Source organism: Dipodomys merriami, unplaced genomic scaffold, assembly GCF_024711535.1.
Source record: "Dipodomys merriami isolate MVZ:Mamm:240054 unplaced genomic scaffold, mDipMer1.0.p SCAF_261, whole genome shotgun sequence".
Classification (NCBI taxonomy): Eukaryota; Metazoa; Chordata; class Mammalia; order Rodentia; family Heteromyidae; genus Dipodomys; species Dipodomys merriami.
In genome coordinates, this window is record NW_027204060.1 from 219,133 (window position 1) to 232,322 (window position 13,190).

The 13,190-nt window shown below is 50.7% G+C and overlaps 1 protein-coding gene across 5 annotated transcripts in view; it reads left to right on the top strand.

The window, feature by feature from the left end:
* LOC138837084 (muscleblind-like protein 1) overlaps positions 1-13,190 on the top strand; it is a 162,322-nt gene that overhangs the window by 15,222 nt on the left and 133,910 nt on the right. Inside the window, exon 1 of one of the 5 annotated variants that reach the window (XM_070035867.1) lies at positions 1,757-1,896. The exons of 2 other annotated variants lie outside the window; for them this stretch is intronic. The gene's annotated coding sequence lies outside the window, so the exon portion shown is untranslated. Of the gene's footprint in view, positions 1-1,756; positions 1,897-12,944; positions 13,029-13,190 lie in introns of those variants that run through there. 2 more of the 5 variants (XM_070035858.1, XM_070035859.1) reach the window with 2 other exon arrangements.

Genomic DNA, 13,190 nt, shown 5'->3' on the forward strand with positions numbered 1-13,190 from the left:
TCTGAGTCACTTTCCAGTGTGACACACCCACTCACCAACACCCATGTCCCGCCAGGGAGGGGGCACCACCGGCCCCTTCACCTCCCGGCCATGCCATGGGCAGGGCTTGGTTTCATCCTAAGGTTGAAGTTCTTGCAGTTTATCCTTTCCAGAGTCAGGAGGAGACACTGGGATAGGAAAGCGCTACTTTGGTTTGGCCTCCTCTCCAGCCACTCCCTTCCTTCCCTCCCTTCCCTTCTCCCAGATGTGCAGCCCTGCGGGCACCCTGCTCCCAAGACTCAAATCCCTCATGGCCTCCATGGGCACCATGGGCCGTTCCGACCCCCAGGGGGCATCCTCAGGACCCCCCTCCCTTTGCAGGCCCGAGGCTTCTCCTGCCTCACAGACATTCCCCCCTCTCTGATATCCGCCCCCTCCCCCTTCTCTGACTTCTGGCATGGTGGCAATTCAACACCAACGCTGGGTGAGAAGTGGGGGAAGTCTCCCAGCTGGCGAACATACAGAAGTCCCCGTCCTCAGGAAGTGGCCCTGTCCTGCGTGTCTGTCTGTGCCGGGACTTAGGAACTTTTAATGGGAACCCTGGGAAACCGCACGTGGCCCTGGGAAGGAACAGCACCAGCAAGAGCCAAGTGTTTGGTGGATGTGGACAGGCGGGGTCCAGTTCTGAGTGTGTGGTGGATGTGGACAGGCGGGGTCCAGTGTGTCTGGTGGATGTGGACAGGCGGGGTCCAGTCCTGAGTGTGTGGTGGATGTGGACAGGCGGGGTCCAGTGTGTCTGGTGGATGTGGACAGGTGGGGTCCAGTCCTGAGTGTGTGGTGGATGTGGACAGGTGGGGGTCCAGTCCCGGTGTGTGATGGGTGTGGACAGGCAGAGTCCAGTCCTGAATGTGTAGTGGATGTGGACAGGCGGAGTCCAGTTCCGGTGTTGGTGGATGTGGACGGGCGGGGTTGACTGGGGAGGACCAGGCAGGCAGCACCATCCAGGGTGCTTCTGGATCCAGATCCCCCACCCTCGGCCCGTGGGTCGGGTCTGAGGCCTGGAAATGGCCCTCTGAGCCGGCGCCGACCTTAGGTTCAAAGCCAACGCTGCTCTTTGGCCTCCAGCCTGGTAACTGCGCGCGTCCTGTCTTTCGCCAGTTGGGTCCCGGACCCCGCGGGTCCCGTGCTTCGCCGGTTCAGTCCCGGACTCTGCACGTCCGGTGCTTCGCAGGTTGGGTCCTAGGAGCTGCTTTACTTTAGAACTCGGCCTGCCGCGCAGGCCGTGAACAGCTCCGTGGTCCGGAGCCCCTGGGCCGCACTGCGGGGCGAACCACCCGCGCATCGCGCATCGGGGCCCGCAGTTCCCTAAGGCGGGGGCCCGGTGGGGAGCGCGGGGACTCCGGGGCTCGCCTGAAGCGCCGGTCCCGGGCGGTGGGCACCGGGGTGGGGGGACACCGACTGCGTCCCCACGTCGTGGGCCCAAGAGACACGCGCGAGGCCCCGGGCGGCGCACGGGAGACCCACGGCCGCGCTGCCCCGCCATCCGCACTCACGGCCGAGGCCCGGCGGCGGGCGCGGGCGGCAGCGCGGGGCGCGCGGCTGGCGCACGCGGCTGGCGGCGGCGCGGGGCGCGCGGGGCTGCGGGGAGCACGCGGGTGGAGCACACGGGCTGCCGGCCGCCGCGCCCGCTCGGGCCCGCGCGGCTTCCTGGGGGAGGGGCCGCGCCGCCGCGGCGGAAACCCGGGCCGGCGATAAGAGGCGCGCGGCGGCCGGCGGCCTCCACTGCAGCGGCTCGGGCGGCGCCGCCCCGCGACCCGCCGCGCTCCGTCGTCCGCCTCAGGCCCCTCGCACCCATGGCCGCCGCGGCGCTCCGTGACCCCGGCCGGTGGCCGGCCGCCTCCGAGGGACGCGCGCGGGGTGAGTCCGCGCCCGCGACTCATTGTTCTGGCGGCAGAAGGGACAGAGGCCCGGGAGGCCGCGAGGCGGGCCCCGCCCCGCCGGCCCCGTCGTGCGCGCGGCGTCCCGAGCCCCGCGGACCTTATCGGCGCCTCCCGCGCGCGGCCCGGCCGTCCCGGGGCCGGGAGGGGAAGGCGGGTGCGGGTGCGTGGCCGCGGCCCCGCGCCCCCCGCCGCTCCTGCTCCCCGGCGGCGCCCGCCTCCTCCGGCCGGGCGCGCGCGCGGCTCGCCCGCCCCAGCCCGGGCCCGCGGCGTGGGCGGGCGCCCTCCCGGATCTCAGACCCACGCCTGCGGGTTCCTGGGCGGAAGACGCCCTGCGCGGGGGACTGCGGGCCCGCGCCCGCCGCCTCGCAGCCCCTCCTCCTCCCCCTCAGTCCCTCCTCTCCTTCCTCCCCCCTCCTCCTCCACCCCATCCCTCCTTCTTTTCCTCCCCTCCCGCCCCCCTCACTCCCCCCCCCCCCCCCGCGTCCTCGCGAACAGAGGGAAGTAAGACCCGCGCTGTGTGGAGCCGGCGCCTCTGTGGGGACGGGCAGGGCGGACCGCGCTCTGGCCGGGTTGGGTTTTGGACCGAAGCTGGGCAGAGCTGTGCCGCGCCGCTCCGGCCTCTTTACCCGGCCTTTTTTGCGGGCCAGAGGCGGGGGTGTTGCGTGAGGGTGCGGGGACCCGACTCCCCACATCGGGAGGGACAGAGCCAGGGGCTGCGCCTGGGGGCGCGGGCCGTGCGGGCGGAGTCCAGCCGGGCTCATGGGGCCTCCACGGGCAGCGTGAGCCCAGGGCGCCCGGCCCTGCTCCCCGCCCCGCTCCCGCCCCGCGTCCCGGAGTTGGGGCGTCACGGGTCACCCGGCAGCTTGGAGCCGGGCTCAGGGCCGGCCCGCCCCTCGGGGCCTCGGGGCTTGGCGGTCCTGCACGGGGCGACGCTGGCCCTGGGCGGCCGGGTCGGTCCTCACAGCCCGGCTGTCTCTCGGCCACGGCGAGGCCGCACGGCCCCTGCACTTTGCGCAGGCTGTGCATGCATGTGTATGCTCGTGTGTACGTGTGCGCGCGCACGTGTGTGTGCACGTATGTGTGCACTGTCACTGTATAGTCGGGCTGTCCTGGACGTGATTGTTTTCCTAGTCCCGCTGCCCCTGGCGGAGATCCGCTCTCCCCGCCGCGCGCCCCTGGGGACGGGCCGGGCCTGCGCCAGAACCCCTCTGTCCATCCGCGCAATTACCTTGTGCGGTCCGCGGTCAACCTGGGTGGCGCGCTCCCCAGGCTGGGGCCAGGTGGGGCTGGGATGGGGCGTGGGGGGAGTAGGGGCCGGGGGACTGGTCTGGGGGACCTGGGCTTGACCTTCCCTCAGCCCAGCGCCGGGCCTCCCCTCTGCCGCTCCAGCCCAAAGACCCACCCAGCACAGGACGCCCTCAAGAGAAGCCTGAGTTCTCCCAGAGCAGGAGAGACTGAGTTCCTCCTGGGGGAGAGAAATGAGAACATTCTAGTGAGGAGGAAGAGGGGGAGGAGGAGGAGGAGAGGGGGGAAGGAGGGGAGGATACTTAATTATAGATAAGAATTCCTTTCCTCCTTGTAAGCAAAATAAAGACCTGCCCCTGTTGATGCATCTGTTCGTGGACACAAAGCAGCCATCTGTGCCCAAGCAGAAGACAGTCCAGGGGGTTTGCATAGGGCGTTGAAGATTGGGGGCGCAGGGGTTCCCAGAGGAGAGGAGAGGAGGCAGGTGGCAGGGCCACCTCTGTGGAAAACCCCAAGGCTGGCAGGGGAGTCCTTCCGGTCCACACCATCCTACATGCCCTCCATTGAACCAGCAGGGGCGCATCCTGCCCGCATCTAGGATGCCCCTGGGCACCCTTGGGGTCTTTGAGAATATTTCTATGTTCACTGTATTCAAGGGGTGATGTTCTGGATGTTGGTTCTGGTAGAATGATGGCTAGAGTACTTAGCGTAACAACTGAGGCATAATCATATTTATACTGGACAGTGTGGAGTTGGAAAGAAGGAAATACTCTTCTGGAAGAACTTTAAAGCTAGAGTTTGCTGGTTCAAGTGCACTAATAATGGCTTGCTTGTAACAAGATAAACATTTTATTGTACATAGAACTACCTCATCCTTTTCATTCGTTGTAACTGCAGTTTGAAGAAAAATATTTTTATTTCTCTAGAACTACTATTTAGGGATTTAATGGCGAGGTAATGATAACAGAGCGAGGCTTATGATCGCGAGTGAGTCTTCACCCCTCTCAGGGCCCAGCATAGTGAACGGGGGTTTGCTGCTGGGGACACGTTAGAGACATTGTTCTTACCTCAGTCCTCACTAAAACTTACAGTGGAGTTTTCAGTACATGGCCATTATCTTCAAATGCTTAATATACATTTTTCCTTGCTAGGAGTTCCTTTCTTTCTTTCTTCCTTCCTTCCTTCCTTTCTTCCTTCCTTCCTTCCTTTCTTTCTTTCTTTCTTTCTTTCTTTCTTTCTTTCTTTCTTTCTTTCTTTCTTTCTTTCTTTCTTTCTTTCTTCCTTTCTTCCTTTCTTTCTTTCTTTGTCTGTCATGGGGCCTGAACTCTGGGCCTGGGCACTGTCCCTCAGCTCTTCAGCTCAAGGCTAGTGCTCTACCACGTGAGCCACAGTGCCATTTCCGGCTTTTTCTCCTTATGTGGTGCTGAGGAATTGAACCCACAGCTTCATGCATGCAAGGCAAGCGCTCTACCACTGAGCCACCTTCCCAGCCCGAGTTCCCCTTTCTTAGACAATAGAAGCACCAAAAATGTCAAGCTCCCGGCCCAATGTTCATGAAAGATTCACAACCATGAAAGATTACGCTGCGGGAACAGGGCATTATCTGACTGGCCGGGAAGTTAAAAAGACAGACTTTTCTGTGGTGACATTATGGGATGTGAGAAATTTGAACACATTCCTGAGAAAGCATCTGACCAGTACACAAAGCACAATGGCGGAGATCCTGGAAACATTCTTGTTGGATATTTTCATAACTGCGGCGCATTCTGCCTTGCCCAGTGAGTGGAGCCAAGGAGCTGTGGTCACTTTTCTAACCATATAAAGTATGCCTACTGTGGTTTTCCCGAAGGATAGGAGGGTTGCAGGGGTGGGCCTCCCTTGGCAGGGCGGCCAGGGTTTGGTGGCCTAGCTTCTCCATCCTGGGCGCTGTGGGCCAGCGTTCCCTTTGTGTGAGCCGGTGTGTGGGGGAAGAGGGCAGGGAAGAATGGTCATCTCCCATGTTCCTGCTGGGTTGTGTAGCACGTTCACCAAGGTTAGAAGCAGAGTGTATAAGAAGAGCCACTGACACAGGGCAGGAGATGTCTGTGGTCATGTCTTCATTTTAAAATTTGAGGTAGGCAAATCGGTTTTTCCAGTGTTTTCATATTATGGAAATGTATATTTGTATAAGCACAACTGTATATTTGGAAAAAACACCATTTGAAGAGTAGTAGTACATAAAGCAACAAATCCAATTAATCTCTTCTTGGAGAGGATCTTGTCAAAGGTCTGCATGGAATTCCTGAAAATAAGGACTCCTCGAAAGATAGTGTTTCAGGCACAACCACAGCACTATCCACTGCTTTTAACATCTTATGCTGAAGTTTCTGGGGTTCCCCTTTGAAAAAACAGTATGGGATATATTATCTCAACGTTAGATGAAGCCATACTGGATAGACTGAGAATTACCTCACCACCGAGATCAGCTACTTCAAACAGTGAAAATACTGTGTCTAAAACTGTGTTATAGAGAAGTGTATCTGCTCCCAGAGAAACACTGTTATCTGCTTGGCCAGTGTTGGAAGGGACAGAAAGTATTTTGTAGATAGGCAGGGGGTGAAGGCTGGGAGATGAATGTCCAGAGTACCACACTGCCGTGTGGCTGTGTGTGAGTGAATGCATATGTAAAGATTATAGCAGCTTGAGAAAGGATCTCAACTGTCTATTTTTTAAATTTTTTTTTCAGGTTTGTAGGCTAGTAACTAAAATGAACTGTTTTAAAGAGCCACAGAGTCTGGGATTAGGGGATGGAGTTAATCCTGTGAAGTAAAGTTACAGGGCTGGTTTAAGCTTCTACGTCACCTTGTAAAGTTGTAAATATGTACTATGACAAATACCGAGTTAGGCACATGGAATCTTCCTGATTTAATCAGCATCCAGGGAAGTGGAAATAAAAGTTTTGAAAAGAACTGTAAAATAGAAAGTGGCCTTCCTTTTCTTTCTTTTCTTTTCTTTCTTTTCTTTCTTTCTTTCTTTCTTTCTTTCTTTCTTTCTTTCTTTCTTTCTTTCTTTCTTTCTTCCCTCCCTCCCTCCCTCCCTCCCTTCCTCCCTCCCTCCCTTCCGCCTTCCTTCCTTCCTTTTTCTTTCTTCTTTCCTTCCTCCACCCTCTTTCCCTCTCTCCCTCTCTCCCTCTCTCCCTCTCTTCCTCTCTTCCTCTCTCCCTCTCTCCCTTCCTCTTTTGCCTATCTTAGGGCTTGAAATCAGGGCCTGGGCACTGTCCCTAAGATGCTTTTGCTCAGGTTAGCACTCTACCACTTGAGCCACAGCACCTCTTCCAGCTTTTCTGAGTATTTTATTAGAGATAAGAGTCTCATGGACTTTCCTGCCCTGGTTGGCTTCAAATCACGTTCCTTGGGTCTCAGCCTCCTGAGCAGCTAGGATTATAGGCTGAGCCACCCGCACCTGGCGTTTCTTAAGTAATGGCTAGGTAAAGTGGAATAGAGGTAGGAAAGGTGTATCAGTGTAGCCCTGAACCCCATCCATGATATAAAGGGAACAGTTCTAAATATTATTAAGTGAAAACAGCTTTCATTACATTATTACATTCATTGGTTGATAATGCCATATTTATATTTAACAGAAACACACGATGTTTATGTATTCTAGTTTATTTGTTTAGTCTTTAATTTTGGTGCTGGTATTGAGGCTTGGATTCAGAAGTTTGGATTCAGGGCCTTGGGCTTTCTCACAGCTTTTCTGTTTATGGCTGGTGCTCTATCACTTGAGCCACAGCTCCACTTGCAGCTTTTTGCTGGTTAATTAGTCTCAGCCTTCTGAGGAGCTGGGATTACAAGCATGAGCCACTGGCACTCAGCTAGTATTCGCTTGAGTGTTTGTTTTGAGACAAGGTCTTGCTGTGTACCCCTGGCTGGCCTTAAATGTGAAAGCCTCCTTCCTGAGAGTGTTCTGATTACAGGTGTGTGCCTCCACACCCAGATTTTCTTAGATATCTTTTGCCTAATGACCAACATTAGAATATTGATAGATTTCATCACTGGCATTAGTGAGTACCATATTGAAGGTCACAAATCTATCAGTAAACCAAAGTGGAGAATTTGCCCAATGGAAAGCTTGATTGAAAGTCAGCTGATGGTTATGGTTAAGCTACAGTGGTAGTCTCATGCCCCTAATACTAAAGTTTGGCATGGAGCTGGTGATTCTAGCGACAAGGATACGGAGGTGGTTCATCCCATCCTGTATCCGTCTCAGTGACACTTGGTGCTGGCTGTGCACAGGTGGCTTACACTCTCCTTGCAGAGACAAAGCAGGAAGGTCCCAGTGGGGTGACAGTGGATGCAGCAGGAAAGCCATGGGGAAAGTTGGTGGGAAAAGCTCTGAGCTGTGAGCAGGACTTAGGATTCCTGCCTGAGGAGTTTTTCCCTGCCCAAGTTCCATTGATGTTGGTATATGCAACTTGGATTGCAGCAAGTTACACCTGGGCCTATAGACACTGTATCTAAGTATGTTATAACTATTATTTTTGCCAGTCCTGGGGCTTAAACTCAGGGCCTAAGCACTGAGCACCATCCCTGAGCTGCTTCTTGTTCAAGACTAGCACTCTACCACTTGAGCCACAGCACCACTTCACTTCCAGCGTTTTCTGTGTATGTGGTGCTGAGGAATAGAACCCAGGGCTTCATGCATGCTAGGCAAGCACTCTACCACTGAGCCACCTTCCCAGCCCCTAAGTATGTTTTGACCTCAGTATTTATCACAGGGTCTCCTTGGGGCAGTTGCATTTTGAAAAGCAGAGTCTTTTAAATATAATAGCTGATGTCAATTCTATCATTATTTGTAATTTCTATTATAATGTAAATATTGTATTTCTTGACAGGAGCTATAGATTTTAGGGATTAAAATAAACACTTATTCTTTTACACCTGTGAAATATAAACTTGTAAATAATAATTATTAAATTAGAAGAAAATGCCACTTGTTCTTTATAACATTTCATTTAATATTTTTCTATAGTTATTATGTCAGCCTCCTGACCTTTGCCTTAAAGGTCAAATTGATACTTTTTTGGTCCTGTGATGGTTTAGGAGGTTTGATATTTCCTTTTATCTAAGGTCTAGGTTTCTAATTCAGGTTTTGTCTTATTTCCAATGGCATATAACGAATAGAGAATAGGAGCTACAATAGTAATCCTATTTGATAATATTTGTCAGCACTTTTTATGTATCAGGCTAGAGTTTGTGACGCACTGCAGCTATTCCTTGGAAGAGTCAGGCTTCACACAGCAGGGAAACTGAGGCACAGGTAAATCAAGTTATTGCACAAGGTTACTAGTAAGTAGTACCACAAGGAATTGAACCATGGTATTCCAGGTTTAGAATTCTACAAAGAGTTAAAAGAAAATAAGATTAGGAAATGGTTGGGTGTTGATAGGAAATCACTGAGAAGTCTGGCTTTCTCAGAATTTCCAGGGCTGGGAAGCTTTGCTGCTGAGGACAGTGATTGGTGTGTCTTGTTGGCTGGTTGTGGGGCCATGGGCTGGGTGATGTCACTCTGGCTATGAAATGTGGCAGGGTACAACAACACAGGAGGAAAGGAGGAATCGGAGCCTGGGAAGATGATCCTCCCATTGATGTGTGAGAAGCAGAGGCAGTGGAGGCTGGGAAGGAGCACAGTGCCATCGGGCGCCCTGACCTTCAACAAGAGAAGCCTGAGGATGCTGATGCAGTGGTCCGGAGGAGGCCTGGCGGGGTGCCAGCAGAGGTCCTCAGGACTGCGGACCATTGTTCAGAGGAGGCAATGTACTCTAAAAATACCTTATGTAAAGTTATTGTCTCTGATCATCATATTGATACTTTAAGGTCTGCTAGAGAATTACATTACCCAATTTTTTTTTAAAGTACTGGGTCTGCACTCAGGGCTTCTTGTCTACTAGGCAGGTACTCTCACTTGAGCCACACATCCAGCTGAAATATTAAAATGGAAGGAAGAGAAAAACATGAAAGAGGGTGATTGTCAGGGACTTTAATTCAATTAGAAGACACATGTTAACTTTTTAAAACATTTTATTGCTGTGCCAATATAGTGTATGATGCGATACAATTCACTACATTACAGATCCCCAGTTGGTAACTTAGCCTGATGTTACTTTTGGGGGAAATTCTGAGATTCACCAAGGACGCTGTTATTCACTGGACAGCGTTTGGGTTAGCAAGGTATAGCTGCTTTGTATGGAAGGCCATGCAAAATGTGTGTATTCCTGTGGAAGTCCATGTGGGATGTGTGTGATCCTGTGGAAGTCTGTGTGGGATGTGTGTGATCCTGTGGAAGTCCGTGCAGGATGTGTGTGTACCTGGGGAAGTCCGTGCGGTATGTGTGTGCACATATGGAAGTCTGTGCAGCATGTGTGTGATCCTGTGGAAGACCGTGTAGCATGTCTGGGAACCTGTCCCCCATGGCAGACAAAAGTGTGCCTGAGTTGTTGATGTGCACTTCTCAGACTTCGTCACTTTAGGCAAGGAATCCTGTATCCCTTGTTCTCTCTCCTGGAAGTGTGTTCAGCCACTCATAAACAAGCCTGTGATTGTACATGGGAGGAACGGATTCCTTCCTTGCCTGAGACCCTGGTCGTCTGATGTAGATGAGTGTTATTTGGGAGTTTGTGGCATGGTTTAGTCTTACCTAACTTTCTTATATACTTTTTTTTTTTTTTTGGTCCAGGCATGGGGCCTGAACTCTGGGCCTGGACGCTGTCCCTCAGCTCTTCAGCTCAAGGCTAGCGTTCTACTTCTTGAGCCACAGTGCCACTTCCGGCTTTTTTCTTTTTGCTTATGTGGTGCTGAGGAATCGAACCCAGGGCCTCATGCATGCAAGGCAAGTGCTGTACCACTGAGCCACCTTCCCAGCCCCTTGTATACTTTTTTTTTTTTTTAACAAATAAATGTGTTTATAGGATTTAAACAAAAAATTCTGGTACAGTGATAGATTATGTTGTATTTAGTATAGTGAAATTTCCATGAAATCAAGACAGTTTTTAAGGAGATACTATTCATAAATATTTTCCACTTACAAATTATATTCTTTATATTTCTTACAGTGACATGGAAGTTGTACTTTCTATAGATTTTTGTCTAGCATACTTGTGGAAAGCTAGAGAAGAATATTACACTATTTTGTTTTTGTGCATAAGTGTTGTATGAAGCAAAAGCAACATTTAATATATGCCTTTTCTATTAGATTTATTTTTCTTTGCTGGCTTTGCTTTGTGCTATTTAATGGAAATCTGTCTTGGATTATTAGAAAAAAAATTTATTTTAGGCAACTAACATTGGCCAGTGTTGAAATTTGTCAGACATCTCTGTTAACTCCATCATGGGGCAAATTTTAACTGGACAAATTGACTCCAAGTTATTTGAATTTCCATGCTCTGCCATCCAGGGAAACAGCACTGAGGGCGTTGTGGCACCCAGGCCGTCGATCTTGAATATCTTGTCTTGAAGGCTTAAGAGTGAATGTGAGCTACCGAAAACACAAGAAAGTCTCTGGTCCAGGTGTAGTCTTGGCAAGGCTTTGTTTGACTTTTACAAAAACTAGTAAGTTGAAAACTATAGAACAATGGTGTAAATTTTGAAAAATACATGCTCAGATGGAGGTCTGGGTAAGGGTTTCTGGAATCCACATTTGCTGAACATTCAGGTAAACTGCTGTCTCAGAGAAATGAAGCTTTAAAGGGGAGGTTTTACAACTGATTTTGTATGGGGAGCACTTAGTTTCAAAGACTATGATGTCTGCTTGCCAGTCAGGGTTAGATTTGCTCAGCACAGAGATTACTCTATCATGTTAACAGTAACATCATGGAAGACTCAACCCAGACTTTGTGTTCTGCTACACAAGCAGTTAACTATGTATTTTGGGCACCTATTAGAGTGGAAAGACTGCAGGCGTGCAGGGGAGGAGGGTCTAGAGGGGAATGAGGTCGTTCTCTGCTTCCTTGGACGTTCGACTGAGCTGGGGGAAAGACATAGCACGTGAACATGGCAGAGTGCTGTCGCAGGGCACCGGAGGTGGAAGAGGACTTAGAAGAGGAGGAGGAGGAAGAGGAGGAAGAGGAGGAAGGCTTTGTGAGGAGGAGGAAGGAAGGAAGGAAGGCTTTGTGAGGAGGAGGAAGGAAGGAAGGCTTTTTGGCCCTGAGTGGCAGAGCAGATGGTGGACTGGATGTGGCCTGGATTCTTATGAACAGTTTTGTTCAGTGAAGTGATGGACAGGGAAGGAGGTGCCATATTCGGACATCCCTGTGTGAGCTTTTGCTGCCTTACCTTCTTTTCAGAAAAAGTCTGGGTGAGGACAAACAGCCTTGTCAAGGTGATAAATAGGGATAGACTAATGAGCCAAAACCATTGTGTTGACATGGTGAGGACACTGGAGTTCAGGAAGGTTGGCCATCTCACCCACATTCACATAGCTAATCAGAAGCCAACGAAAGTATACTCTCACTCTAAAATTGGTCCCCCCTGCCACCCCTCCTCCCCTGTGAATCTGCTGGAGATGAACAGGACCCGAATGTGATACAGAACAACTTGCATAAGTCAAGAAGATAGAAATCAAATTTAAAAGTGTGTTGCACAAAGTTTTCTCATTTGTCCTTGATATCCGATCACATATGGTATGTATTTTGACCAGTGCTTGTACTCCTGGTTTTTCGGATTTGTTAAAACTAAAACAAACGAGTCCTTCCTTCTGTTGTCAGCAGAGAGCAGTAAGGCTTTGCACTGCGCCGAGGCCTTGTAGGTTTTGCTCCCTGGGGCAGTGGGTAGATCAGAGTCAGCTTTGTGGAGTTCAAGGACAAGGTGTAGGTAGGTCTCTCTCCTCATCTGCTCAGGTCTCTTCATAAACTTGCAAGTGCACAGGATTCTTTGTCCATGTTAAATCATTTCAGGATAATTACAACATTTACATGATGTACATTCTACGTAAATTGTTGTTACATTGTTCAAAGAACAGTCTGTTTGTGTGCAGCACACATGGAATACTTTCCCCAGATATTTTCAGTTTATGGTTGGTTGGATTTGCAGATGCAGATCCCATGAACACAGAGAGCCGCTGTATTTTCCAGGCAAGTACGTGGCTCCATGCGAAGTTCTCCAGGAAGGGGTGGCAGTTTGCTTTTGCATCATGGCATTCACACCTCAGCTGTACTGTCTTGCAAGCGTAGCAGCTCTTACTGAAAACTTGTTCTGGGGGAGAGAGGTCACTTTGGCTAAGGAATCCCTCTTTCATAGAGCAGGGTAGAAGGTACACCAGGAAAAACAACGGCTTGTTCAGAGATGGAAAAATGGAAGAGTCTGTGTCTTGCTCCTGGCTTCAGAAGAAAATGTCCTTCTTTTGATAGCAAATATTTATTGAGTACAGTTCTCAAGCTGAGACCTTTGGAGGATAAAGAGATAAAATGTTTCCTGTGTAGTGCAGGAAATATTCACCGAAAAGGCAGGGCAGCCAGTGAGTGCAAAGCAGCCAAGAAAAGGCTGTTTGTGGGCAGTGTGGAATTTGTCTAAAGCCATGCGGTAGAAACATTAACTCTGTCATCATTTTGTGTATATTAGAGAACAGACCCAATCAACTTCAAATTTATTAAATGAAAGGACTCTAAAGAACTTGACAAGCATAACCCATCCATCGTGCTCTGGGACTAGACAGGAGATTAATTAATTTCTGATTGCTGACTTTTGGAGAAATGTTGGGATGGCTGATTGAACTGTAACTTCTTCATATTAACTCTCTGATTTACAGGCGGATTAGAACACACCATATTGACAATCAAGTTTTGGAGCCCTGCTTTAATATACACAGAAAAGGAAAATCCATAAGAGAGAAGTGAGTCGTGGCAGCTTTAGTGAGCGGGGGTTTTGGATTTGCATACAATGCTCCTTTCCTCCAGGTCTTCCTTGTGTACTTGAAATGAACTGTATTTTGGAGGCTAGTTTCCGAGTATTTAGAGGTGGAAGTGTGCAGGCACGCGTGCTCAGCTGTGAAGTG